Source organism: Rhinoraja longicauda, chromosome 25 (genome assembly GCF_053455715.1).
Source record: "Rhinoraja longicauda isolate Sanriku21f chromosome 25, sRhiLon1.1, whole genome shotgun sequence".
In the NCBI taxonomy this organism is placed as follows: Eukaryota; Metazoa; Chordata; class Chondrichthyes; order Rajiformes; family Arhynchobatidae; genus Rhinoraja; species Rhinoraja longicauda.
Window position 1 is genome coordinate 13,245,719 of NC_135977.1, and position 25,290 is coordinate 13,271,008.

The window sequence follows — 25,290 nt, forward strand, 5'->3', positions numbered from 1 at the left end:
CTTCCTGCATTTAACCCATATCCTTCTAAACCTTTCCTATCCATGCACCTGTCCAAAGGTCTTTTAAATATTTTGATAGTACCTGCCTCATCTACCTCCTCTGGCAAATAGGGTTCCATATACCTACCACCCTTTGTGTGAAGAAGTTGCCTCTCGTGTTCCGAATAAATCTTTCCCCTCACCTTAAACTATGTCCTCTGGTTCTTGATTCCCCTACTCGAGGTAAAATATTCTGTGCATTTACCCTATCTATTCCCCACATGATCTGACAAAACTCTATAAGATCACCCCTCACCCTCATGTGCTCCAAAGAATAAAGTCTTAGCCTGCTCAACCTCTACCTGCTTCTCGCCATCGACACCGGCGACTGTGCAATCCTGCTCCTTCTCGACCTCAGCGCAGCGTTCGATACAGTGGACCACACCATCCTTATTGACCGTCTCCGGTACGCGGTTGGCATTGATGGCACTGCCCTGAGCTGGTTCGCTTCGTACCTCAAAGATAGGAGTTTCGCCATCAACATAGGCAGTTATTCCTCTGCTCCAGCTAGCCTCTCCTGCGGAGTTCCACAAGGCTCCATCCTAGGCCCCATTCTCTTCTCTCTATACATGCTCCCCTTTGGCCAAATCATTCAAAGGCACGGCATTTCTTTCCACTGCTATGCCGATGACACTCAGCTTTACCTCCCCCTGAAACCCAACAACCAGTCAAATTTAAACAGCCTCTTACACTGCCTTGAGGACATAAAATGTTGGATGGCACAGAACTTCCTCCAATTAAATGAGAGCAAGTCTGAGGTCATCCTATTCGGCCCCCCCGACTCCATCAAATTGATAACAGGCAGTCTTGGAAGTCTATCCTGCCTAGTCAAACCGCATGTCAAAAACCTCGGCATGATATTTGACTCTGCATTAAAATTTGATAAGCAAGTCAACGCTGTGGTAAAAGCCAGCTTCTTCCAACTTCGAACCATAGCTAAAATCAAACCTTTCCTCCAATTCGACGACACAGAAAAAATCATTCACGCTTTCATTTCCTCCCGCCTAGACTACTGCAACTCCCTATACACTGGGATCAGCCAATCTTCCCTGTCCCACCTGCAACTGGTCCAAAACGCCGCAGCGAGACTCCTGACGGGTACCCGTAAAAGGGACCACATCACCCCGATTCTGGCCTCTCTCCACTGGCTCCCTGTACGGTACAGAATCAACTTCAAGCTCCTCCTATTCACGTATAAAGCCCTAAATGGACACTCCCCCCCCTACATCAAAAATCTTCTAACCCCCCTCTCTAACTCCAGGTCCCTCAGGTCGGCCGACTTGGGGCTACTCACTATCCTGCGGTCTAGGCTTAAGCTCAGGGGTGACCGCGCTTTCGCGGTTGCAGCTCCTAGACTGTGGAACAGCATCCCTCTCCCCATCAGAACTGCCCCCTCCATCGACTCCTTTAAGTCCAGGCTCAAAACCTATTTCTACTCCCTAGCGTTTGAGGCTCATTGAGGAGGCGCTGTGAACTGTTTGCGTGCTACTGTATGTTTCATTTTTTTTTTTTTTTTCCATTGGAACCTAATCAGATGTACAGCACTTTGGTCAACGAGGGTTGTTTTTAAATGTGCTATACAAATAAAATTGACTTGACTTGACTTGACTTGACTACCTGGATATGATGGGCTGGAGGACTGTTTCTGTGTGGATGGCTGTCGACTCCATGACTTTGAAGCTTTTCAAACAGATTTTAGGACATGGTTGAAGATCCAAAAAAGGATTTTCCACAGATCATATATATTTTGTTGTTCTTTCCTCCTCTGTCATGTTTTGCTTTTCTTTAATGGTTGATGATGAAGTGGAGTCAATATTTTGGCAAGGTTGAGTAGCGATTTAGTGGAGCATTAAATCATGACTGGGGTTCAGAAAACATTTTCGGTTTTTCGCCTCTGCTGAAAACATTTTAATTGACTGCAGCCAGTTTTCATCTGCTCACTGACCTAAATAAATTACTTCCTTCTGCACCAAGGCATTGCCCCTGCCAATTCAGTGTTCGGTCCTTGAAAAGAGAGTATTCTTCATTATCAACTACTTCATTAGAGGTTATTGTATAATCTCTGCAGAGCCAGATGATTTTATCCACAATAGCAATGACCACAATGGTGCTGCTGAATCACTTTGTAATACTTTTATCAGTATCCTCTGTCTTTAGACTTTAGAGCTACAGCGTGGAAACAGATTCTTCGGCCCATCAATTCCGCGCCAAGCAGCGATCACCCCCATACACTAGCATTATCCTACACACTTGGGGCAGTTTACAATTTTTACCAAAGCCAGTTAACCGACAAACTTATACGTCTTTGGAGTGTGGGAGGAAACCGGAGCACCCGGAGAAAAGCCATGCGGTTGCAGGAAAATTGTACAAACTCTGTACAGACAGCACCCGTAGTCAGGATCCAACCCAGGTCTCTGGCGCTGTAAGGCAGCAACTCTACTGTGTGTAAATTCAGTTTAGAAATACAGCGCGGAAATAGGCCCTTCGGCCCACCGAGTCCACACCAACCAGCGATCCCCGCACATTAACACTGCCCTACACACACTTGGGACAATTTATATTTATACCAAGACAATTAACATACAAACCTGTACGTCTTTGGAGTGTGGGAGGAAACCGAAGATCTCGGAGAAAACCTACACGGTCACCGGGAGAACATACAAACTCCGTACAGACAGCGCCATAGTCGGGATTTAACCCGGGTCTCTTGCTCTGTAAAGCAGCAAGTCTACCACTGTGCCACCATGCCACCCACGGTTCTTAGGACTCTTCATAGACTGCCTCTGGAATCTTCTGTAAACATATTTAAAGCTCACAGACCATGCTACAAACTTTAAAGGAACGACAAAAATAAAATAACAATTGTTGTTCACAACTTATATGACATACTACATGTTGTTAGATGGCTATATTTGCAAGTGAATGAACATCGTGAAAGGAAATTGAGAAAGAGAGAGATATTCTCAGCAGGCAGAGATCTGAGACATGGAGGGTGCATTGATTAACATGGAAAAGATTGATGAGACTACCTTCTGATGAGCACAGTGATTGGTAAGGTCAGTAAGAAAGGAGGAAAGTAGGGATTATTGTTCATAAGTAAGCAGTAATTAGTTCCATAGACTCTTTAGAGATCACTAAAAAATGCTCAGAGGTAGTTACCCGCAGGCGGTTCAAGATTGAAGCATTCACAGGAGAGTAGGAGAGCCGAGGCAAGGGAATAGCAATATAGCTAGGGCTTGAAAGAAGCCAAAAGGTGAGGATAAAGTTGGCACGACTGGGAAAGCAAATGGAGCAAAGTGGAAAGAAGGGCCCCTGAGGAGTCCAAAATAGAGAGCTTGGTGTATTATGCTCAGTTTGGAAATAGTAACTAAACAGTGTAACCTAGGCTGGATGTGGAGAAAATTCAGGTTGTCTAATAACAGCAAAGGTCAGGATTTTTTTTTTCAAAACAGAAATTGGGATGATACAAGACTGACATCTGAAATCAGAGCTAAATAAGCAAACAATACATTTTGTGGTTATTAAAGCGACATTAAAGATTGGAGAATGTACAATTCTCCAATGTACAATTGGATTGGACTTTGACATACAAAAATTTTGGAAGAGTGTACAGACATCAAAGAATCCAGGTATGTGTATTACTAATTTTGTAGGCAATGTCCTTGGATTAGTTTTGATCTTAATGAGAAAGTGCATCAACATTCAACAGCGTGGTCAGGTTTACTGCTCGTTGGACTTTTTATCCTTTTTGTGCTGAAGAATAGTTTTACTGCAGGATTTCTGTGTACTTTTTGTGTGAACCCCATGTTCACTATTTTTAACTGTAAATAGTTGTGGAAGCATTAAGGAGTAATATATGTCTTATTTATGACTTCAGACCAAAATGTCAGAGAGCAGCTACACAGATGGAAGTTAAATTTACAATTCAAAACTGCAGATAACATTGAATAATAATTACTGATTAATCCTAATATTTGTTTTGATGCATATAATCAATGTGAGTGTCAGGTGACTAATGTTTGTGACCTTTGTAATTAAAAGTTTGAAGAATATTGACACCGTTCAATGCGCATCTTCCTCCAGATGCTCTCTCCCACTCAGCCTCATTCTCCCTCTGAACTAATCTTGACTGTGCAGTGAGAGCTTTTCAAGTGATAAGTGTGAAAAGTATTGTTGTGGTGAAAGGCAACAGGGTAGATAAGAGGGGGAATGCTGGTCTCTGCCACTGCAATGGTGAGTCCCAAAGGCTGTGGATATTTTCCCACCCACTCCCAATTTCCTCTCCAATCATCAGGAGATGTTTGTAACATCTCCTTTGGTCCAGAGAGGAACTTGGTAGTGGGAGGGAAATTATCCAGTTGTTGCGGGAACCAGAGGCCCGGATCAGACAGAGAGAGGCTCTGCTGAAAGGATATGAGCAACAAGAGTCCTAATTAAAAAATAGAACCACAAAGATAATATTTTTTGGACGTACAGGGTAAATGGTAGGGAATTGAGGAATGCAGTGGAACAGAGGGATCTGGGAATAACTGTGCATTGTTCCCTGAAGGTGGAATCTCATGTGGATAGGGTGGTGAAGAAGGTGTTTGGTATGCTTGCCTTTATAAATCAGAGCATCGAATATAGAAGTTGGGATGTAATGTTAAAATTGTACAGGGCATTGGTGAGGCCGAATCTGGAGTATGGTGTGCAGTTCTGGTCGCCAAATTATAGGAAGGATATCGACAAAATGGAGAGGGTACAGAGGAGATTTACTAGAATGTTGCCTGGGTTTCAGCACTTAAGCTACAGAGAGAGGTTGAACAGGTTGGGTCTTTATTCTTTGGAGCGTAGAAGGTTGAGGGGGGACTTGATAGAGGTTTTTTAAATTTTAAGAGGGACAGACAGAGTTGACGTGGGTAGGCTTTTCCCCTTGAGAGTGGGGAAGAATCCAACAAGGGGACATAACTTCAGAATTGAGGGACAAAAGTTTAGGGGTAACATGAGGGGTAACTTCTTTACTCAGAGGGTGGTGGCTGTATGGAATGGGCTTCCGGTGGAAGTGGTGGAGGCAGGCTCGATTTTATTATTTAAGAGTAAATTGGACAGGTGTATGGATGAGAGGGGATTGGAGGGTTATGGTCTGAGAGCAGGTAGATGAGACTAGGTCAGAGAAAGTGGTCGGCGTGGACTGGTAGGGCCGAACGGGCCTGTTTCCGTGCTGTAGTTGTTATATGGTTATATGGTTATATTACCCAAGCCATCTCTAAATTGCCACAGGTTAAACAAAATTTAACACAGAGAAATGTGAGGTGTTGCATTTTGGAAAGTCTAAAATGGGCAGTACCAATACAGTGAATGGTAGGGCTCTGGGAAGTGTTGTAGAGCAGAGGGATCTAGCAGTACAGGTACATAGTTCCTTGAAGGTGGCGTCACAGGTAGATGGGATAGTCAACAAGACTTTTGGCACATTGGCCATTGCCAATCAGAGTATTGAGTTTAGAAATTGGGAGGTCATGTTGCAGTTATGTTGGTGAGGCCGCATTTGTGTGTTGGGTTCAGTTTTGGGCACCATGTTATAGGAAAGATGTTGTTGGAAAAGGTGCAGAGATAATTTACAAGGAAGTTGCCAGGGCTCGAGGGTCTGAGCTATAGGGAGAGGTTGAGTAGGCTAGGACTCTATTCCCCAGAGGGAAGGAGGATGAGGGGTGATCTTATACAGGTCTATAAAATCATGAGAGGATAGATCGGGTGGATGCACAGAGTCTCTTGCCCAGAATGGGGGAATTGAAAACCAGAGTGCATAGCTTTAAGGTGAAGGGGTACAGATTTTATAGGAATCTGAGGGGTAACTTTTTCACGCAAAGGGTCGTGGGTATAAGGAATGAGCTGCCAGAGTAGGTTGTCGAGGCAGGGACTATTGCAATGTTTAAACAGCAATTAAACAGGTCCTTGGATAGGATAAGTTTGGAAAGATATGGGCCAAACACAGGCAAGTGGGACTAGTGCAGATGGGACGTTGGCCGGTGTGGGCAAACTGGGCCAAAGGGCCTGTTTCCACACTGTATGACTCTATGATTCTAAGATTAGGGAACTGAATGGATGGCTCAAAAGTTGGATGTGGGAAAATGAGCTTCAATTCATGGGGTAGCAGCACCACATGTAAGGGCATGGGAAATAGGAGCAGGACTGGCCATGCAGCCTCTCGAGTCTCTCCACTGTTCAACAAAACCATCTTTCTCTACACCATTTTCCTACACTATTCCCACATTCCTCAATGATCAGTAACAAGATGGAACAGGCTAGTTTAGATGTTGTGTGATGAGAAAGGTTTAATTAATGATGTGGTAGTTGAAAGGTCTTTAGGGAATCGTGTTCACAATATGAGTTTCACAAAGGTTGACAGTGATTTAATTCAATCCGAAAGGAGGATCTTAAATCCAAGTAAAGCATGCTATGAAGGTAGGAGGTGCAAACTGGCTATGGTACTCTGGAAAACTCCATTCAAAGATATGACCGTAAGAAAGCAGTGATTACCACTCAAAGAACTAATACATCATTTATAAGAAAACAGAACCAATGACAAGAATGGTCCATCCATGACTATCAAGCAAATTGAAATAATAGTAATTGAAAGAAAATTGTATAATAGTCTTGAAATAAATTTGTTGCCAGTGAAATCTGTAAACCTAAGGACACAAAGAATTTCAGAATTCAGCAAAGGAGAACCAAATTATTGAAAATTGATAAGGAAAATAGAACACAAAGGTTGGTTGGCTATAAACGTAAACACATAATTGTAAGGAATTCTATTGATATATTAGAAGGAAAAGATCAGCTGAAATTTATGTGGGTCCCTTATAGTCTGAGACTAGATAAATCATACTGGGGAATGAAAAATTACAGAAAAATATGATGATTATTTTGAGCTTGTCTTCAAGAAAGGCCCACAAAAAAACATGAATGATTGCAATCATTAAAAAAGCACAAACATGCACACAGATTTGCCTTCATAAATCCTTTCCCCTTTTTTGCCTGTCTCTCCAGAAATGTCTTATATATGTATATATAATTGTTCCAAATTTAAAAAAAATACATTCACCTTAAAATATTGTTAAAATATGTGCATCAGAATTCCATTATAATGCGAATCCTTCTTTGTGAATGCAGTTTTTTTAAAATTGCAATTTTCTCCATTTGGTCCACTCTACATGGAACCCCTTTCTTGTTCAATATAGATAGCAACAATCTCACAAGCACAGTTGTGTAACAATCAATTCCATTTCAATAAGCACATTCCATGATTAAAAATGTCACTTTCCATCTTCCCCAATGATGCAAAATGTTGCATGGACATGAAATCCCTCCTGTGCAATGTTAGTATTTTAGTCAATGAAATCCATCATCCACCTGAGTACTGTTTTAGACTAAGACAGTCTTGAGACATGAAGTTGAGTCTACAGGAATAATGAAAGCGCAACGAAACAGCTTCATTATTGCAGCATCTCAATTGTACACGTTATCAACCCATTAGGTAGATTACCTGTAATATTGGGTTGTTTGTTCAGATCCCAGGTTGGAGCACAATTCTCTTGGTGAGTGACAGATAGACTTCAAATGGAGTGACAGATAGAAGGTTGTGGTCGTACAAGCCGTACCGACAGGATGAGAAGAGATCAGTTCATAAAACCTTTCCCACCTCCAGAAACATGACTCTTAGAGTGGTATTAATGATGTAGTCATCCGTGGCACACAAACTACCTGCTCCTTTACTTGCAAGTAGAAATACCGAAAGTAGATGAATGTAGAGAGAGAGTTCAATGCTACCTTCTAGTTTGATAACATTTTTATCTGGCCTTCAGGTAGGGTGCAGCAATCTTTCGAGAAAATATGTGCCTGGAGCCTTAGTCGGGATCCTATCTTTAATACATAATCCAAGCACAGAAGCGGCAGCTTGATCTATCACTGTGCAAGCTGCATTCGGACTACATTTTGAAATCCTGGCACAAGATGCCTTACAAGAGATATAGCAAAATAAAACACTCAATTCAGATACTGTGTAGATGACATCATTACAGTAGATGAAACTAGAAATGACTACCGAATGCTCGCAGGCTGAGCAAAATAGCTTATATTTCACCAGGGGCTTTTCTTTTTCTTGGGTCTGCTTTCTCTGAAATGGCACTGAGAACGAATCCCGTTCCATCTCTTTTATGAAGAAACCGATGCATAATGCATAGATGTAACATTAACCAGTGAATTCAATGAATAAGAACATAACTTCAAATATTATAATTTTTTTCCCATTCAGCAACAATATTTCATCTAAAGAAACTTTGTGGGAACAAAACCTGATTTTTTTCCTATTAATAAATACAACCATTGCGTGTGAGGAAACATTCACAGTCCCATATTATTATAGTGAAATTGAATCATTCATGTGCATTGCACTGCAGTCCAGAGGTCCTTGAACATCGTTGATACCCAGATAATATTCCCCCCCCCCCCCCCATCAATATCCTCACTCCCAGTCCACACAACCACTTTATCTTTCACTGTGCAGCAAATTATTTATGGGGAAATAATGGCAGCATGCCAGTACATTACATTACAACATTACAACAAAAGCCTTTATTTAAAAGTATGGCAAATCCACAGGAGAGCTCAATGAGGGGGGGTCATTGTATTTTACAAAAGACAGGAGAGCTTTACTTACCCCTGCGATTTCCAGCTTCTTGCCTTGCCTGTCTGATGTGTGTACACACACTGTCAGTGCTTCCCTGTCCTTCACAGCAGCATCATTGCTTGCAGGGGGAGGAAGCCAGGATCACTGCGGTGCTGTATGTCGATGACTGATCCCAGCAGCTAGCAGCACTCCTCCCGTTCCCTGCTTCTTCCACAATGATGTGTACGGGTGCGATTTAATCTGTGTGCACTGGGCAGACTGTTTGTTGTGTGTGTGTGTGTGTGTGTGTGTGTGTTTAGAAGGGAGGGGTGTTATAGTGTCGTAGGTGGGTTACAAGGGTTGGGGGTGGGGGCGCAGTTCCGCGCCAGTGCCAGCAACAGAGTTGATATTCCTTTTGACAGGAAGGGTTGAACAGTTCTTGCCAAGACCCACTCACAGAGGCAAGAGCAGCACAGCTGATCAGTTTGAGGTACGCGCTGATAGAAAGCCAGAGTGGTCCCTGATTGGCGGCCAGCGGAAGATGTTGCCTGGACTGCCATCACTGGCAGCAAATCATTTCGCTCTCTGACTGCTGCCTGCTCCATAGCTGTTCAGAGGGAAAGGGGGGGGGGGGGGGGTTAAGAGATATATTTTACATTATTATTTATTTCCTTTATTAATTAGACGCACATTATGCCTCAACCACCAACAGAACATGGAATACGACTTGATCCCTTCTCTAACCGAAAGGTACAATGAATTTAAGCATCAGTTTTAAAGCTCAGCATGTTGAGAAGTCGTCGGCTCTTTATCTGAATGGTGCAGTGTGCACTAGCATCTTCACACACTGCAAGCAGAGCAGGCATTCCAGTAATGCGGAGAAACACAAAGCTGTGTCTGTTAGAAGCTCGCTGCCAGCATGAGGGATATTATTATCAATTTTTCTATGTATTGGCCTAATTCCATGCACTTAATTCATAATAAAGTGATCCCATCGTGTTTCGTTCCACTGGTTCTTGGCCGATGCAACACATGGTTGAAATAAAAGCTGATGAAAAAATATTGCTTTTATAAATAAAAGTGCTTCTCACAATTACCATTGATATTTTTCTGACTTCCTGACGTGAGAGTAAAACGACAATGGCGTAAAGTGGTAGCTTCATGGTTAAAATACTCGATTCGTAATTTGAGGATGTGAATTAAAATCTTACTTTGGCATGGTGGAATTTAAATTATGTTAATAATCTGGAAGTCATCAGCAATAATAACCATAAAATTTCCATATTTTGTCAAAAGCCCAGCTGGATGCATTTGCATCCTCACACTCTACAGTCTGTCTTCCTCACCTGTTTTGGCCGATATGTGACTTCAGACACATCAAAGTGGTTGCCTTTCAAATTCAGTTGTACCAGATTTGCTACAGTGAAGAGTACAAATGGACAAACCACCCAGCATTTACCAAGGCACTGGAATTGGCAAAGTCTTCTGCATAGTTCTTGTCCAAAGAGCAAGTGCAATGAAGATTCATTAAACTACTTCCAATAATCGTAGTTTTTGCACACGAGTTGAGAATTAATAGATTAGTCATGTGTTCTTTGGAGTTAGGAAGAATGACAGGAGATCTCGCTGCAACATACAACATTTTTACAGGGATCAGTAAGGGAGGATGTTTCCTCTGGATGAGTTGCAGAAAAAGGTCATTTCGAACTGAGATGAGACGATATATCTTCATTCAAAAGGTGGTAAACCTTTCGATTTCTCTAGCCTGGAGAACTGTGTAGGCGAAGTCATTTAATTCATTTATAACAGAAATCAATACATTTCTAGATATCAAGGGAATCAAGAGATGTGGGAATAATGCAGGAAAATGACATTAAGTAATGACCTTGTGTAATGGTGGAGCAGGCATGCAAAAGGTCTAATCATAGATACGTAGTTACATAGAAAATAGGTGCAGGAGTAGGCCATTAGGCCTTTCGAGCCAGCACCGCCATTCAATGTGATCATGGCTGATCATCCACAATCAGTACCCCGTTCCTGCCTTCTCCCCATATCCCTTGATTCCGCTAGCCCTTAGAGCTCTATTTAACTCTATTTTGAATGCATCCAGTGAATCGGCCTCCACTGCCTTCTGAGGCAGAGAATTCCACAATTTCCCAACTCTCTGGCTGAAAAAGTTTTTCCCCATCTCAATTCTAAATGGCCTACACCTTATTCTTAAACTGTGGTCCCTGGTTCTGGACTCCCCCAACATTGGGAACATGTTTCCCGCATCTAGCGTGTCCAATCCCTTAATAATTTTATATGTTTCTATAAGATTCCCTCACATCCTTCTAAATTCCAGTGAATACAAGCCCAATCGTTCCATTCTTTCATCATATAACAGTCCCACCATCCCGGGATTTAACCTCGAGAACCTACGCTGCACTCCCTCAATAGCAAGTATGTCCTTCCCCAAATTCCTGCTCCTGACTATTATATTCTTACGTTATTACAATCATCTGAGGCCACCAATGAATGTTGCAAGACTCACAGATTGGTTAAACAATAGCCTGCCATAGTAACGCTACCAGATTTGCGCATCATAGGTCCAAAGCAAATTCGGTCTCACCAGCGGGATGGACTCACCAGAAGGAGCTGCATAATAAGCCAGAGCAAGTGGGAGTGGGCTTGACATTGTCAAACATGGACAAGAAATATTTCTCCTGTTTGCTCACTGTAGCCACTCAGCAGTGTTTCCCAAACCAGTGACCTTACCACCAAGAAGCCCAGGGCTTCAAGGAAACACCACCACTTCCATGTTTTCTTCCAAGTCCCACAAAACATCCTAATTTCACCATCATCGTTGGGATAAATCCTGGAACACACTTCCCAACAGTGGCCGTTCTTTCACTAGCAGAATTGCAGCAGTGCAAGAGGTGACTTGCCACCATTTAACTTTGCAAAATAAGGGACAGGTAATAAATGTCGCCCCATGGCATTGACACCAGGTTTCAAAAAATGAATGAATAAAAAAAAATATTTTGTGCATAGATTTAATTCAGCAAATACATAAGATCACTAATGTGAAGATTCCCATTTTCTTTGCATCGATCATTTGTAAGTGCCGCTGTAACTCAGGTGGAATATGGGGAAGGTGTTGAGGTAATAAGACAGACTGGTTAAGTGCTCTTCTTTTTCTTTTGATTAGTGGAACTTTGAATTTCTATTAGCTGCACTGCAAAAAAAAAGAGAAAATTCAAGTTATTATTGAACAGCTCAAAGGACTAAATGTCCAACTGTTTTTCATATATTAATTTCCATTAATATTCTCACAGGATGATATCATTCCACATACAATCCTCTTTTTGCAGCATTATAGGGATTTTAGACCCAAGAACATTTGGTGAGCAGTCTGGGGACACTTAGACCCTCTCAACAAATCACTGGTTTCAAATAGGTAAGTGCATTCTCTGCCCTCACCCACACTGAATCGAGTTCCCCATCACTCAATATGTAATAGAAAATACCTGAGGCCCAGGCGCTGATTCCCTGACTTTCTGATGCTTTGTGCTCCCAAACCTTCGGTGTTCATAATGCCCCATTTCCCAGGGCCTTACCTCCATGCCCACACATCTGCCGCCTACCCAAAGCAACAATTCCTTGAACCATCCTTCCTGACCCAATATCAAAGTATGATCCTGGACGTTCTTTCTCATTCCTCATTCAGTTATCAGATGTGATCCTCGGTGCCCATCCCCAATGCTTGGCAGCAGTCATTCAACCAAATGCATTTTTATCATGCATGCAAAGATGGGAATTTAGTAAGTGAGGGAATTTGTGTGCTTTGATGTCTTTCTAAAATTAAGTTTTGTGTTTTGCAGTTAAGGTTTAACTTAACTTTCAATTCTAGTAAACTTTAACGGTGCATTTTATATAACACTAGGCAAATAGTAAACAACTGCCTGTCAGTGACATGTTAGCAGATAATTATATAGTCAGCTGCATCTAATTACTGGAATAGAATTAAGTACCATCAGACGAGTTAGTACTTGGGGAAATTTGGGAGTGTTTTTGAAGATGTTTAAAAACTTTTACTGACATCAACGGTGGTCACACGGAATATGTGTGTTTTCATTTGAGTGCAAATTTAACCAATTGAATTGAATTGAATAAATTTTATTGAATTGAATTAAATTGAATATAAAAGATGGCGCCGACGATGGCTGCAACGCTGTACTGGTCTTTTATTTCATTCGCATGTTTAAACTATAATGTTTTATTCTTAATGTTTTAATGTTTTATGTTTTATTCTTAATTGTTTATTGTATGTCATGTTGTTACTTGCGAGCAAAGCACGATGGCAAATTCCTTGTATGTATACATACTTGGCTAATAAAATTTATTCAATTCAATTCAAATTTAACCGTGCAGAGTTTGTGAATTTGATGAGAGGAGAATATGGTGAATTGAGAGAAACTAGTAATGAATGGTATTGATAAGCAAATAACAATTATTTAACTCAATCAGTGAAGTGCTCCAGCCAGAGTTAAGTAAGCGTTGATTTGAAGAAAGAGATACATTTTAGTTCTTATTCGAGTAAGCAGAAATATTGGAGCACTTTTCAGCACAATTGAAATCTTATTCCTTTGCATGATGAGAATACTGCTGGAAATAATAGTAATTATTGTCTATTCCTACTTGGCCTTGAACTGAGGAGGCAAGTTAACTGTCAATCTCTTCTGTGGTCTAGAATCATATTGGCCAGACTGGGCATGGACGCTATATTTCTCTCCATTAAGCACTTTAGTGAACCAGTTAGACCTTTACAACAATTTTGTCACTTCACGGTCACGATTACCAGGATTAGCTTTAATTCCAGATTTATTTATTGCGATTTATATTCTTTAATTGCCTTATTAGGATTTGTACTTGATTCCATGGATCATTGGTCCAGGACTCTGACTGTTGGTCCAGGAACTAAGCTGCTAGGATGCTATATCTGTAGGGGATATCTAAGATATTTCAACCATCTTTGATAATTAACTAAGTGACAATTATGGTCAATTGGAAGAACTGGATTTTGAACTCTGTTCCTTGAGCATCAGTTAGCATGCTTTTGAAAGAATCGGTGTTACATGGATACCTATTTATCGAGAGGTGGTCATTTCACAGCATAGGGTAGAATGGGAATGGGTGTTAACCAGACCTCTCCAGAGGATCAGACAAGTAATGTCAGGAGTTCCCTGAATGTGTCATGTTCTCTGACTGGTTATTGCATCTCAGCAATGCTGAAGGTTTCTCAAGAGAAGCAGATGAACATAACATTGAAGGTACTGTGCTGATGCAGTCTTATGCAGCAGTAATAGAGAGGAGGAGAAGTGCCATATTGATGGTGATCCAATTGATGGAAAGTGAGGGATATGGTGCAAGTAGATGATTGCATAGCTACAAATGTGAGCCCAAGGTGGTATGTAATCTAGATCTGTCCCAGTGATTGAGACAGAAAGAAGGATGTAGGTGGTTTATACAGAGTTAACAATGAGGTTAAGAGTAACACCTCTGAGACCCATGAAGGTCTAGGAACATATAGATAAGATTACAGCAAAGGAAGCTTTGAATAGATACTTGTGCCTCAATACTTCAGAATGCATGTGAGATATAGAAGGAAGATAGACACAAAAAGCTGGAGTAACTCAGCGGGACAGGCAGCATCTCTGGAGAGAAGGAATGGGTATAGTTGTGAAGTTAAAAGGGAAATTAGGAAGGTAAAGATTGTGCCTGGAAAGAATAATGAGAAATTAAATCCAGAAAAAACTCCTAGATATTATATAAATACAAAATTAGAAAAGAAACAAGAACCATGTTTTGGTCATCCTTGTGAATGATTGATGATGTTATTTTGAAACAGGTTAGGATGAAAACAAGATATTTAGTACAGTTGCTACATGGTGCTTTCTGTTGGGAGGTTCTGATCAGTTTTGATTTCCGTTTCGTGATTTTAGTTTAGTTTTAGTTTAGAGATACAACGCGAAAACAGGCCCTTCGGCCCACCGAGTGCACTGACCAGCGATCCCTGCAATTTACATATACAAAGAGCCAATTAACCTACATGCCAGTACATCTTTGGAGTGTGGGAGGAAACCGAAGATCTGAAAACCAAAAACCCACGTGGTCACAGGGGAGAACATACAAACTCCCCACCCGTAGTCGGGATCGAACCCAGGTCTCTGGCGCTGTAAGCGCTGTAAGGCAACAACTCTACCGCTAAGCCACCGTAGCAAATATATTCATTCTTAGGTAAGGAGCCAAAATTGCATTTGCAGTACTCCAGGTGTCATCTCATCAATCCCTGTACATTTGTAGCATGACATATTTGCTCCTGTACTCAAATCATCTTGCTTATCATTTGCCCCCTTAATTTTTGTTGGACTTCCCTCGTTCCTTTCTGTGTCTGGTGTGGAAGGACACCCAGATATCTTGGCACGTCAGTATTTTCCAATCTAACACTATTTTAGGAATACTCTGCTTTTCTGTTTCCTACAGATTATCCTTCCTACAGAGGGGATAATTTCACATTTATCCACATGATTTTGACCTGCCATGTATTTATCTACTCACTCAACTTGTCTAAGTCACTTTGAAGTCTCTGTGTCTTGTTCACAACCAACCATTCCACTCAATTCTGAATTATCAGCAAACTTTGAAATGTTGCATCTAATTTCCTCGCCCAAATCATTGATATATACTGTGAATAATTTGGACCTAGATGCTTGTGGTACCCTTCTAGTCAACATCTGCCATTCGGAGAAAGACACATTATTTTACTTTATTTCCTGCCTGGCAACCAATTTTTGATCCACATCAGTATAATACCTCCATACCGAGGTGCTTTAAACACTGATATAGGATTTCATTAAATACCTGAAAAGGCAAATACACCCCATCTATTGATTCTCCCCGATGTCTTTGACCACCTCGGCCCTCAAAAGCAGCAGTAGATTTATCAAACACAATTTTCCAATTAAATCCTTTATAAAAGTCTATACTATTTTTTTTGCAACTGATATTAGGCTAACCAGGCTGCAGTTCCCTGGCTTATTTTTCCTTTTTCTAATAAAATAGTATTGTTACATTTGGCACCCTCCAACCTGCCAGAGCTGTAACAGAATCTGTAGAATTTTGGAAGATGACAACTAATCCATCCACTATTTCCACAACAACCTCTTTTCATACTCTGGTTTGTAGTTTTTCAGGCCCTGGGGATTTATTAGCTTTTAGTCACATTGATTTTTCCAGCACTCCTTTTTTAACTGGTACAAATTTACATTAATTGTTCTTTTTCATTGGATTCTCCACCATGTCTAACAAGTTATTTGTGTCCTCTTCTGTAAAGATAAAACGAAAAAATCTGCTTAATTGTCCAAATGGCAGGTACCTGCATTCGTCTTCACAAATCTTTTTTTAATTTTACATTTTCTAAAAGATTGTGCAGTCCACTTTTATGTTTCTTGCAAATGTATTCTCATGCTATATTTTCCCTCAATCAAACTCGTAGTCCTTTTTTGATGAACACTAAGTTGGGCCAAAGGGCCTGTTTCCACGTTGTAGACTCTATGACTAAACTGCTTCCAATCCTAATTACTGTTACCTTTTCCAGTAGTTTTACATACCCACTTTTTGGTTTTAATGCTATCTAATAGGTTCATTTCTTTTGCAAACCATGGTTGGGCCACTTTTCCCTTTAGCGTTTTTTCACTGGAAAGGAATGTGCATCTATTGAATTTGTTTCTTACCTACTAGCCATTGCCTAGCCATTAGTTTTGACTGAGCTTCTTCACAATCCACCACATTGCTCACACACAAATGACCTATTTCTCTTAGCTAAGAGGCTGAGGTCATTTATGTTCATCCTTTTAAAGCTTCTCATATTTTAAGACATGTATCTCAGTCAATCCTTAGTCACAAAGGAAATGATCCGTCCAAAAACATACTCCCCTCCTAACTATAATTTTCCAGACTTGACAATATCCACAAATCATCTGTGCCTTCACACTCTCCCTGTGATGTGGTAACCCATATTGTACACAGTCCTTTAGCGCAGGACTTAATGCAAGTATGAAGAGCATAGCCTGTCCACTCTTGTAGTCCATGCCTCAGCCTGCATGCCATCTTTAACACTTTACCTATTTGCTCTGCAATCTTGAAGCATCTGTGGCCAAGTGCCAGGATCTGCCAATTCCTCTGTATGTTTAGTTTAGTTTAGTTTATTGTCACGTGTACCGAGGTACGATGAAAGGCTTTTTGTTGCATGCCAACCAGTCAGCGGAAAGACTATGCATGATTACAATCGAGGAACTCAGGACTATTTAGTTGTTGATATGATCACTCAGTCCTATCAACAACTAGAGAGTAGTGCTGAGCTAGGAGAGGAAGAGGTAAAGAAGGCATAAAGGCTGAGGCATTGGGGAGATTGGTTGGGATCATTTATTTTGGGACAGAGATTTGACTGAGATATATGTATAAAAAGATGAGAAGCTTCCGAAGAATGAACAGAAATTACGAATTTCTCATAGCTAAGGGAATGATCATCAAAATCAAAGATTTAAGTATAATTGATAGAAGGATTAGAAGGAATTGAGAAAAATATTTTCCATTAACTGAAAGGGTAATGGGAGTAGAAACCGTCATCACATATTCAAAAACACTTTAGTGTCCCTTGAAGGCCATGCACCAAACGTTGGCAAGTAAAATCCATTTTTTGGCTAATAGAGATGTGATGGAATCCTTTTGTGTAAGAAATAGTTTCTATGATTGGAAAGGATGCAGGCGATATGACTGAATCGTTGAACAGTGTGTGTTAGTTTGACACTTTTAGATCATCAGACTTCTTTTTCTTCTTCTTATCGCGTCCACATATGCTAGATATTGTGTTTCAGCCAAAACTGAACACAACTCTTAGCAATATCATGGTTTTCTGTGAGGCCCTCAGCTTTGCATTCATGCTCGAATAGATCTCAATAGGTGCTCCATAGTTTGTGACATCTCAATTGGTGCTCCATAGTTTATAGTTCAGTGCCACATATGCAGACGTCTTCAGTGTCTATATAACCCCACTTCTTGAGAGTCGCTTAACAACGACCAGTACCAGCTCTCAGTCTGTTGAGGCATTTCCATTCAGCCCAGCTTGATTTGACCCCAGGAGGAAGTTCTTCTTTGGCAGTTATGGACATGGATGTCGTTGATGGGAAAAGCTTTTCCTGGACTTTAGCCGACTCTTTGCGGGTTCATGGCCAAATAGGGCATGTCGTACATCTGTGGTCTGGGTTCTCTACTGCTTGCTGCACTACGACAAATCTCTGGTGGCTCTATACCACATAGTATGTATAGGCTGTCAGTTGATGTTGGTCTAAGACATCCAGTGGTAAGGCGGCAGGTTGTATTGATGGTTGGATCAATCTTCTTAAGAGCAATCTTAAGACAAAGGAGCAGAATTAGGCGATTTGGCCCATTGAGCCTACTCTGCCATTCAATCATGGCTGATCTATTTTACCCTCTCAACCTCTTCCTCCTACCTTCTCCCCGTAACCTTTGACGCCTTTACTAATCAAGAACTTGTCAATCTCCACTTTAAAAATATCCAATGTCTTGGCTTCCACAGCCGTCTGTGGCAATGAATTCCACAGATTCACCGCTCTCTGGCTAAAGAAATTCCTCCTCATCTCCATTCTAAAGATATGTCCCTTTATTCTGATGCTGTGCCCTCTGATTATAATTTCTCCAATCACTGTAAGCATCTTTTCCGCATCCATTCTGTTTCATTCGTCCACTCTATCTGATGGGTTTCAATAAGATCCCCCCGATCCTTCTAAACTCCAGCGAGTATAGGCCACGGCCTTCAAATGCTCCTATATGTTAATCCAACCAGCTCTGAGATCATTCTCATAAACCTCCCCTGGACCCTCTCCAACGCCAGCACATTCTTCCACAGATATGGGGCCCAAAATGCTCACAATATTCCAAAAGTGGGTTCACCAGCGCCCTATAAAGCCTCAGTGTTACATCTTGCTTTTATATTTTAGTCCCCTTGAATTGAATGTTAGCTTTGCATTTGCCTTCCTTACCGTCCATTGAACTACATAAACACAATTTATTTTCACAAAGAGCAAACAGAAAGATTTGAATGATAATCCATTGATTTTATGTTTACCATTTCTGATGCAGTTTTTAAAAATAAAACTCAATGTTTTTATGTGATGAATTACATTTATATTATTCAGCTCTTTTAATAGGATATGAATACATGTTACTAAATCATAAACCCAGGATTCTGGATTCGCAGTCAAACTACTAACTAGTCTGCCATTTGTTTAAACGGTGTGATTAATCAGAGATTGTGAAGAGGTAAAGACTTGCTGATCATTTTCCACAGGCAGTGGAACATGACATTCTGTTTCTGGGTGATGGTGCAAAGGGAGAACACATCGATGAAGGATGGAGAGGGGCTGTAAGGTTCTCTGCAGATCCAAAGGCAGTGGTGTCGGGGTGGTCAGAATTACCAATGACAATGAATCTCTCTCACTGGGCAAATGAATGATTCCATTCTTTACCAACGTGGGCGTGGGCTGACTGTGGTTTTAAGTTTGAAGGTCAACTGGTTGTACAAAAACTGAGTTGTTTGTTTGCGTCCTACTTTTTACAGATAAATGTAGTTGGTTAGCTAACTAAACCAAGCAATGTCTGCGTAATCCTCTTTGTAGGATTATTCCAGCCAGGCAGCAAAGGTGAAATGACTACCATTGATTGCTGTTTCTGAATTCCAGCTATAATGCACTGTTTTGATACAGTGACTGTAAAGCGACACTGTTAGAATTACCTTTGCTTTTGAACCAGATTGTGGCATTTCTGAAATAGCGCTTCGTATATTCCCAAAATGTGAATCATGCTAAGTTCCATTCCGTTTGTTCATGGTGCTGCTCTCATAGCACTGCTCCCAGCTCAGAACAGCATGAGTTTCCTGCACCGTGTGAAACCCTGGCATGCTCAGTACGATTGTTTGCAGGATTGTTGGCAGAATGCCAAGAGCCCTTGGTATTTTCTGGCGTGTGCCCATTGGCATCATACAATAGCCAAAGAGCTCGCAGTGAATTCACAGTCTGCAGCAGTGTTTCTGTGATCTCTTTCCCTGGCAAGCTTGCTCTATTCTGTCCACCTGCCTTAATTTCTGCATTTGTGCTGGTAATGTACTGCAGGATGACCCCACACCTCGTTTATCCAGTAAATTATGCCAGTCAGTGAACTGGTATTATGAAGATCATCCCACTGAGCATCTTGAACACAAACATCAGTATCAATAGTGGCATTGTCACAAGAATATCAGCATCGCAGTGCTCAAAGACCCCACAGAGATGTTTACACTCAGTCAGCTCTGCTGGGCAGACAAGCCCAACACCAGACCCCTGGCACAGGTGCTCTATTCCAAGCTCTGTCATGGGAAGAGATTATCAGGTAAACAGAGGAAAAGTTTCATAAATGTGCTCCAAGCCTTCCTGAAGAAATGCTACCTCCTCAAAGATTCCCAGGGTGCTCAATGTGGAAATGGAGCATTTGGGATGGTGGTAGAGAACCTGGACTCCATGTGCTGGGAACACACAGAGGGTCTGTGTAAACAGCAGAAGGAACACACCTCCTTCACCACCCACCAGCCCTCTGCACCAGCTACATGTCTCACCACATATTCCATCAGTGCAAGAGTTTGCTGTTCCCATGTCAGTTCGTTAGTCACCTCAGAACTCGCAGAACCAGAATGGAAGCAAGTCATCATCAATCCCCAAAGACAGCCCAAAAAGGTAAGGATAAGCAGAGATGATGTATGTTAAGAGATATTGGAGTCACTTCGTAAAATATTGCAAATTTCAAATGAAGGACATGATTAAGCTTGTGACATTATGGGACAGCAAAGAAGATGTGAATGGTGAATATTCCGATCATTTATCGTGTACAGTGAGATTTAAAAGGAATAATGCCATGTTACTAAGAGTATGACACTGCCCCTTCCCGTAATGACTAGTGGCCTTGATTTTGGACGGTGAGAGTGTAATTTGATGGACTTTGATTGTTCAGTGGTGTTCTCCTGCAGAGAATGTGATAATTAGCAAGATCCTTGGAAGGTGTTTAGATTCTGTGCCAGGAATGATCAAGGAGTTGGTCAAACCCTGGATTAATTGTACAAAATAACAGTGGAGAAAGGAATAGGAGGGATGATAGAGTGTTGTTTATCTATTCCACTCTCAGTGCCTCTTTAGATGAAGCAACCAAGAACAAGAGTTCAATAATAAGAGAATTCATATGCTGTCACAGGGGCCATCCAGCAACACACTGAGATATATTGTAAAATCAATACATTAGCAAGACTGGGTGATTGTGCATTTTATGATCATTTGCACATGTGAAGAGTGTAAAAATTAATTTTGAACACAAAAACAAAACAAACAGTATTGCACTGATAATTTTATGTAGGCCCTACTTTGATATTTAGTTTAATTGATTTCAATGCATCTGAACGATGCTTGAGAAATTTAAACAGATGGGGAACAATATGTCATTTTGCATTGAGAGTTTCATAAAAGAGGTTCAAATTCACAAAAGAGATTGATAGTCTGAATAAGGTGAAGCTGCTTCCAGTGGCAGGAGTATCGGTGACCAAGAGCAAAAGAACCACAAGCATTCTGAGAATTTTGTTCACCCAGTAATGTTATAATCTGAAATGTCATGCATCAATGAAAGTTGGAAGCAGAATAGAATCTGTCTCTACTTCTCACCCATCAGCCACTGTCTCATAACTGCCACCCTTCCTGCTGCCTCTATCTGCCCATCATTCCACTCCCCACATGGTTCTACCGGTTGCGTGCCGGCCCATGCCTCATTCCTTCCTCCCACTTCTGTGCGTTGGCTGTTTCCCCGCTGCACTCAGACTGTAGTGTCCCAACCTGAAATGCAACTTACACTTTGCCTCCACGCATGCAGCTTAACCCTATGAGTTCCTCCGGCAGTGTTTTGTGCTCCAGATTCCAGCATTTGTAGTCTCATGTGTCTCCTTTTAAGCGCAAACCCTGTGACCCATTACCAGCTGTCTCTTAATTCTCCTCTCTGATCACCATCTCAGGTCTGTGCTATCTTCTCCTTTTTGGCCACAACATCCAAATCCTTCTTGTCCACCTGGCCCAAGTCTGCAACAATTCAGCTTGAAGTGCATATGTTGACCATTTTATGTTAGCCCCACATTTGCCTCTAAACTAATTCAGTGGATTGCAGTTCCATGGTTGACTTACGATGCATGTGAGAAAATGTAGAGTTTGTGACTCTGCATGTTGAACAGCACACATTTGATTTTGTTATCCACCCCAACTCACCTTTGATTGTTCTATCTTCACTCTGTTGCAAGTCTATGAGTTAATTGGTCTATTGTTGTTAAGGGGATGTCAATTCATTGAGTCAGGAAAAGGTGTTTTGATGGGTATATCAGCAGTTTGAAGAGACGGTGAATGATTTTCACTCCAGCAATGATCTGAGAATTACCATTTCCAAATGCAGTTGGAATCCAGAGCTGGTGGAGGCAAGGTGGCCTCGTTTCAGTGACAACCAGACCACAAGGGTTTCAAGAAGGAAGCAGATTAAACTCCTCCCACACTTCTTTTAGCTTGCAACCTCTTTTTAAAGAATAAAAACTGAAAAGAAACCAGAAACAGAAAAGAAAAGGATTCCTAAATTGCTGAAAATAGCTGATCACACAGCCAATGTGAGGAGAGAAACATAGCTATCGTGGCAGGTTGGTACCCTTTCATCAGCCCGGTGCCTTCGTAGTTCAGTACAGAACTGCTTTGTGCCAAAAACCATGCTGAGTAGTGAGGTTTGGTTAATGGTTATGTATGAAAGCCTTTACTTTGTAGCTGTCTGGCCCCTTTAATGTCAGTTTTGTTATATTTAATGATGTTCTGTCTACATTTACTATAGATGTAGAAGTGAGATAAGGTTTAAAAGAAAAAAGATTCAGTCATATTATGCACTGTCCTAAATTGGATTAGTAAATATGCAGATGATACTAAGATAGGTGGAGTAGTTGATAGTGAGGTAGATTTTCAAAGTCTACAGAGAGACTTGGGCCTTTTGGAAGGGTGGGCTGAAAGATGGCAGATGGAGTTTAATGCTGATAAGTGTGAGGTGCTGCATTTTGGTAGGACAAATCGAAATAGGACGTACAGGGTAAATGGTAGGGAATTGAGGAATGCAGTGGAACAGAGGGATCTGGGAATAACTGTGCATTGTTCCCTGAAGGTGGAATCTCATGTGGATAGGGTGGTGAAGAAGGCGTTTGGTATGCTTGCCTTTATAAATCAGAGCATCGAGTATAGAAGTTGGGATGTAATGTTGAAATTGTACAGGGCATTGGTGAGGCCGAATCTGGAGTATGGTGTGCAGTTCTGGTCGCCAAATTATAGGAAGGATGTCGACAAAATGGAGAGGGTACAGAGGAGATTTACTAGAATGTTGCCTGGGTTTCAGCACTTAGGCTACAGAGAGAGGTTGAACAGGTTGGGTCTTTATTCTTTGGAGCGTAGAAGGTTGAGGGGGGACTTGATAGAGGTTTTTTAAATTTTGAGAGGGACGGACAGAGTTGACGTGGGTAGGCTTTTCCCTTTGAGAGTGGGGAAGATTCCAACAAGGGGACATAGCTTCAGAATTGAGGGACAAAGGTTTAGGGGTAACATGAGGGGGAACTTCTTTACTCAGAGGGTTGTGGCTGTATGGAATGGGCTTCCGGTGGAAGTGGTGGAGGCTGGCTCGATTTTATTATTTAAGAGTAAATTGGATAGGTATATGGATAGGAGGGGATTGGAGGGTTATGGTCTGAGTGCAGGTAGATGAGACTAGGTCAGGGAGAATGGTCGGTGTGGACTGGTAGGGCCGGACAGGCCTGTTTCCATGCTGTAGTTGTTATATGTTATATGTTATAAAGAAAGTGCAGCAGTAAATTTCAAAAGGGAATTGGATAATATTTCCTAGAAAAGTTTCCAGGGCAATGGGATAAAGCACAAGAGCGGAACTAATTAGATTCTGACTTGGAAGCTGGAGTTAGACCATGTGAGCCACAGCTGACAAATGTTAGATATTGAGCGCACAGATCTCATGCACCCCTTATTAGCCGAAACAGAGGCCTTGGTCAGGTGCCCAGTCCAATTAGCCGAGAGACCAGATGAAACAGTAAAAGATGAAAACTGCAGAAGAAATATTTATGCCACAAAACATATCTCTAAGCATCCTGATTTGCTATTTTGTATCATGTACAGGGGATTAGTTTAGCTAGGTGTCTTGTTGAGACATTGTGGGCTGAAAGGCCTTTCCCTGTGCTGTACCTTCCTATTTTCTATGATCTAAGGGATCCAACATGAAAATGGTCTATCTATCCCCTTCACAAAATCTGCCTGACCCACTGAGTTCCTCCAGCAGTTTGTCTTTTTCTTCAAGATTCTAGCATCTGCAATTTCTTATGTTTCTGTGTTCTATTTTCCTTGTTTGCATGTACAAATTTTTTTTTAGTCTAATGCAATGGAAACATTTATTCCACAAGCATGCACCTCACAATATTGGATAACATTTCTGCTGCCTGGAGTGCCTGGAACCACGTGACTGAGCCTGAAGATATGCGTCAGCAATTCGGGCCTGAGATGAGAAGAAATGTAATCATCCAGAAGATTGCGAATCTTTGGAATTTTCTACTTGAGATCTGTGGGGATTCACTCATTGAATATGTTCACGACAGAGATCAGTAGATCTTTGGATAAAAATAGAATCAAGATTTTGTGCAGGAATGTGGCACTGAGGTAAAAGACCTGGTGTGATCTTATTGAATGGCAGGTCCGATACAACGGCCGAGTGCTCTATTCCTGCTTCTATCATGAACACGGGTTTCTCTTTGTTAATCTTTTAACTTCAACTTCAACTTAAAATTGAAGTGGAACGACTTTGATTTATTAAGTGAAATAAAGCATTAAACAGAAAACAGCTTTTGGGGTGGCACAGTGGCGCCTGAGACCCGACTTCAATCCTGACTACGGGTGCTGTCTGTACAGAGTTTGCATGTTCTCTCTGTGATCGTGTGGGTTTTTTCCTCTCACACCCCAAAGGACGCACAGGTTTGTAGGTTAATTGTCTTCTGTAAATTGTAAATTGTCCCTAGTGTGTAGGATAGTGCTAATGTACGGGATGATCGCTGGTCGGCGCTGACTCGGAGGGCCGAAGGGCCTGTTTCCAAGCTGTATCTCTCAAGCTGCAATATTTAAACAGATGCAATTACAGAGCAACGAGGGAAAGGTCAGTGATGATAAATTAAATTGAGCAAAAAGGTATGATGGCAGATAGAAATGGTGAACATTTAAAGAGACAATCAATATTTCTCAACAAATGCTCCATCCAGTCAGAATGAGAGTGCTTGAGGAAACGTGGCCTATGCATTGCCAACCGGAGAAGTTAAGGATTGTATTAGATTGGGAAGACTCATAAAATATTGCTAAAATATTGCTGGAGTGTTAATGTTTTTAGAGTGCTGTAAATGACCAAGAAATTGATCA

General features: G+C 41.3%; 2 protein-coding genes and 1 long non-coding RNA gene across 5 annotated transcripts in view; 1 reads left to right on the forward strand and 2 right to left on the reverse strand.

Annotated features, from left to right (window-relative positions):
- gnaz (guanine nucleotide binding protein (G protein), alpha z polypeptide) overlaps nucleotides 1-9,125 on the reverse strand; it is a 110,167-nt gene extending 101,042 nt beyond the window's left edge. Inside the window, exon 1 of one of the 2 annotated variants that reach the window (XM_078421267.1) lies at nucleotides 8,735-9,125. The gene's annotated coding sequence lies outside the window, so the exon portion shown is untranslated. Of the gene's footprint in view, nucleotides 1-7,561; nucleotides 7,618-8,734 lie in introns of those variants that run through there. The other variant, XM_078421268.1, reaches the window with a different exon arrangement.
- rsph14 (radial spoke head 14 homolog) overlaps nucleotides 1-25,290 on the forward strand; it is a 307,769-nt gene that overhangs the window by 127,816 nt on the left and 154,663 nt on the right. The gene's annotated exons all lie outside the window — the stretch shown is intronic.
- LOC144605753 (uncharacterized) overlaps nucleotides 11,763-25,290 on the reverse strand; it is a 106,465-nt gene continuing 92,937 nt past the window's right edge. Inside the window, exon 5 of the long non-coding RNA XR_013548888.1 lies at nucleotides 11,763-11,900. This is a non-coding gene — a long non-coding RNA (uncharacterized LOC144605753). The remainder of the gene's footprint in view (nucleotides 11,901-25,290) is intronic.